General features: G+C 42.5%; 1 pseudogene; it reads right to left on the reverse strand.

Annotated features, from left to right (window-relative positions):
- Positions 1-1677: 1677 nt before the first annotated feature.
- Positions 1678-2570, reverse strand: LOC101692506 (annotated as a pseudogene).
- Positions 2571-4838: the final 2268 nt, after the last annotated feature.

A 4838-nucleotide genomic window follows, 5' to 3' on the forward strand; every position in this document is an offset into this window, starting at 1 on the left:
CACTCAACATGGGGCTCAAACCATGGCCCTGGGATGAAGAGTCACCTACTCCACTGACTGAGCCAGCTAGGTGCCCCTGAACATGACATTATTAACGATATGAGGCAGGAAGGTGGAAGAGGGAGGCCCTTTAAAGGACATGGCCAGTTCTGCTAGTATTTACAGATGCATTGTACCTTTTATCAGAGATCTTTAGACAGCAGTGTGGACCTTTAGTCCAAGAGATTCTTTAAGAATCTGCTAAAATCTATAGACTCTATGAACTTGCACCATCTACCAACTTGGCTGTAATAGATTTCAACTTCAGCTTAATGGTTATTGTGTCCTTATTGCTGCTAGGGAGGGGGGGTGAATTTTACCAGTCTGGGATTATTCCCTGGGAATGTGACTAAGGCCTTGGTAATATAGGGAAGGGTGAAAAGCGAGTTACTGTTTAGTGGGGCATATGGTCTGAATTGGTATCTAAATGACATTTTCCTCTATTTCTTCTGCTTTTCAGTGACTTTTCCAGTGGGTCACTCCTAACCTGTCCCTCACAGGCAGTCTTTTAGTCCTGTCTTTTCTTCTCTGTGTCTATGCCAATCCTTTTGTTCCTTTAAGGGTGTATTTGCTCCTCCTCAGATGCACTGGGCCACCAGAATCTGGATGGAGCCAGCTACAGTCCATCCCCACTTCCCTGTTAGCTTGGGGGTGGGGGGCATTGGGGACCATGTAACATACACCAAGCTTTTTCACACAATTCCACCATGCCCATGGATCTCAAATTAATAACCCCTGCCCAAGTCTGAGTCTAAAACAGGTCTCTTATTTTCAGAGTGAACAGGGGTAAGGAAGAGGGAATGAGGTGAACCAGGAGATTCTTCCTGTTGTCTGAATTGCTGGGGAAGAGAAAGGTGGGGAGAGAGGTGATTGGGCCCCAGTGTGTACAGCCGCACTGGCAGCAGGCAGCAGCTAGCATCCAATCGTAGCCACATGCCTATTGTACTGTATAATTCTGTAGCTCTTTTGGCAGTGCTTACAGGCATGCTCTCTCTGAGTGCTATTGATTTCTTGGGGAAAGGAGATCAAAAACAAGTGTTATACTTCGTGTCGTGTGTTTTCTGGGGGAAGTAAATAGATTAGCCAAATTGGACAGACAAGATCAGGGCAAGGAGAGAAGAGGCTCCCTGGAACTGCCTTCCCTGAAATGGAATCTCTTAAAATGATCCACAGGGGAAATAAAATGATTAGGCAGGGCAGGAATTTATCCTGTACTCAGATTGAGTGTCGCATTTTGTTTCTGTCTCAGCTTCATGTCCTGGGACTCAAACCACCCTGCTTTCCATCGCATTGCTGTTTGATACCAGCAGCTCCGCTTGCCTTTATCTTGACCATGATGCCGGGGCTAACTGTCACTAAGTTTCTGGATACTGCTGTACAATAGCACCAGGTGATAAAACTTTTTGTGATGATGTAAATGTTTAAACAGGTCTCTGCCATTAAATACAGTAGCCCGCTGGCCTTGTGGAGCTTTTCAGCACTTGAAAGGTGGCCAGTATGACTGTGAGACTGAATATTTAATTATAGTTAATTTAAATGTAGCTTTGTAGCTTTTTTTTTTTTTTAAGAATGCTTTTCCATTTTGTTTATTTTTGTGGAAGAGCAGCTTAAGACCACTCAGTGGTTGTTCCTACCCATTCAGTGGCCTGAGCAGTGACCACATACTCCAGTCTTCAGCAGGGAAGGTACCAGCATGCCTTCAGTCTAGTCTGTAACTTCAGGTAGAGTAGCAGTGAACTCAGGAGCTGGAGCTGGAGCATTCCACTCACCCTGAAATTCCTCCTTGGTCAGGGCTTAGTTATCAGCAGCCTGCTCTTCCTTTTTGATCTCCTCAGGGTCTCTGTGGAAATAGAAATCAGGCTTGACCTCCCATGGGTCTCCATGGAAATGGTGCCACACATGCGCAGAACTTCCTAGGCCAACATCCACCACATCAGACCCACCGAGTGAGCTCCTTTGTTATTGCAAGAGATGGTGATGTCCACAGAGTTCAGAGGAGCATCCTCATTAACACAGAGCAGTGGTAGGCAGGTTAGCCTGTCTCTGTGAGAAGCTGGTGATCAGCCCTCGTATCAGTAACCACCAGAAGTCTCGACTCTCAGAAGGCTGCCTGGATCTGGTTAGTGAAGGTTCTAAGAGTAAAGAGGCCAGCAATAGGAATGGCTCCAGTAGCAGCAGCAAACTTCAGTACAGCTTGCTGGCCAGTATTCCCAGATGGTATGACATTGACATCAGCTGGGTTTGCAATGGCAACAAAGGCATGAGCTGCCAGAAGAACCTTCTCCAAGGTTCTTTTCAGATTTATGATGTAGATACCATCCCTTTTCCTTTTGCAGATGTACTGTTCCATTTGGAAGTCAAGGTTGGTGCCACCTAAGTGGGTTACTGCTGCAAGGAATTTGAGGACCATACTCTTCCTTCATTTGTAGGACATGAAGGGCTCCGAATATTGTGAAAGTTTCCTTTGAGTTACAGTGGGAATACAAAACAACACCATATGGACTCCTTCCTATGTAGTGCGGGAAGGCCATATGTAGCTATTTGCTATGTTCTCATGCATTGAAGTTTTAGATTCTTGCAGTCCCAGAAGTGTGAACCAGCAGCATCCACATCACCTGGGATTGGGAGATTGTTTTAGAAATGTGGTTTCTTGGGCCTCACTTCAGATCTACTGAACCAGAATGTACATTTTAACAATATCTCCAGATATTACATGTATATTAAAGTTTGAGAAGCAGGTCTGGAAACGAGTAAGTCTCAGGAAGAGATGTGGTATCAATTAGAGTCAGCTGAGTTATGCTGTAGTAACAAACAAGCCCCAAGTCCAGTGACTTAAACAAATTTTGTTTCTCATTAATGCTTCTTGTCCCTGGTAAACCAGAGGGGGCTTTGTTCCACATCATTCTTACTCCAGGTTCCAGGCTAATTGGCCAGTGCTCTCTGCATCATTTGTCATTGGTGTTACGTAAGGGAGAACAGACAATGTGGTGAAACCTGTAATTTCTACTCACATTTCATTGGCCAAAGCATGTCGTGTGACTGCACTTAACTCAAAGGGGACAAGGAAGAGAAAGCTTATCAAATGCCCAGAAGGGAGAGAAACAGAAGATTTTGTGAACATACATGGTGAACAGCGCTCATGACTGCTGCACATAGCATAATTGTAGCCTTTTGTTTGTTTGTTTTTAAGCAGCCAGTTCTGAAGATCAACATTTCAATCCTGGACTTTCCATAGCTTTCTAATTGGTCTCTCTGTTGTCCTTTCTTTTTTTAAATCACTACCATATTAATCCTCTTAAGGCATTGTTCAGAACCCTTCAATGACACCTCATTGTCCACCAAGTTAAGTAAACTCCTTTTAGCATGATGTAGTGGAAAGAATGCTACTAATTTATGTGTGACCTTGGACAGTGTTGCCTAAATTCTCTGAATGACAGTGTTATCATCATTTAATTTGGAGATAAAAATACCCACCATCAACGGCTGCTATGAATCTTAAGTAAAATAATGTGTCTAAAGTGTATAGTGTATTAGACATTTAATAAATAAGAGCATAGTCCCTGTCATGAGCTCCTAGAGCACACCATGTATATCTGTATCATGATATTTATCCAAAACATATTGAGATGACCTATTGCATATCTGTTTCTCCTAGTAGACTTGAATTCCTTAAGGAATCTGACTTTACAATTAGTGAGCTAGCATAAGGCTCTACATGTAGAAGATTCTTATTAAATGTTCTAGCTGCACATAATTTGTTAGTGATTTTGAGCTCTCCCTAGCAAGGTTGCCTTATGTGTGTAGCCAGTGTTATGACCAAGCTATATCACTTGCTGTTCCCTAAACTAACAGCATGTTTCTCACCTCTGGACATTTGCTCATGTTTCTGATATATGCTTTTTCCTTTCTGTACCTTAGCTTTGCAAAAGTTTGCTCATCACTTAATACCCAATTAAAATGTCACCTCTACAACTATTATTTTTCTAATTCCTGAACCTGAAAGCAACATTCCCATTTTTTGAATATTCACAGTATTCAGAGAAGATTTCACACCAAAGTCTGCGATCTGGGATTCCTCTAGGAAAGTAATGACCAAGGGATTTATACTAGAGAAGGAGATAGGCAGCACATTCCAGGTTGATCTGGGTGGGCCTCTGCATCTGCAGACATAGAGTGGTGCAGTGCAGGGAGGATGGAGAAAGAAGACAGAGACAAGGCTAGAGAGAGGCTTCTGGCCTTGCAGACCATGGTTACAAAGTTTGAATTTTATTCTCAGAAAATGGAGATGAGCAGGGAAGTGACATGATTGCTTTTGTGACCTAGAAAAACCAGTTTTTTGAGAATGAGAGTATTATATTTAATAATTGATATTTAATAGAGAGATTTGATATTTAATAATTATCTCCAATTTTCTGTGTTAAGGTCAGTTAGCATTGTCTGTTTTCTGATCATGACTTGGTCCTCCCAATGCCTTTCCTTTTCTTTTCTTTTTTTTTTTTTTAAATTTTACAGATTTTATTTATTTATTTGACAGACATAAATCACAAGTAGGCAGAGAGGCGGGCAGAGAAAGAAAAAGGGAAGCAGGCTCCCTGCTGAGCAGAGATCCCGATGTAGGGCTCCCTCCCAGGACCCTGGGATCATGACCTGAGCTGAAGGCAGAGGCTTTAACCCACTATCAATTAGGAATTGCATTTGGCTGTTTATAACAAGGACCCATCTCTCAACAGTGGCTTCAGTAAGATAGAGGCTTATTTCTCTCTCAGGTAAAAGAAGTTTTCAGGTAGCTTGTACAGTTT

This window comes from Mustela putorius, unplaced genomic scaffold (assembly GCF_011764305.1).
Source record: "Mustela putorius furo isolate JIRA1106 unplaced genomic scaffold, ASM1176430v1.1 tig00000083_pilon_pilon_pilon, whole genome shotgun sequence".
Lineage (NCBI taxonomy): Eukaryota > Metazoa > Chordata > Mammalia > Carnivora > Mustelidae > Mustela > Mustela putorius.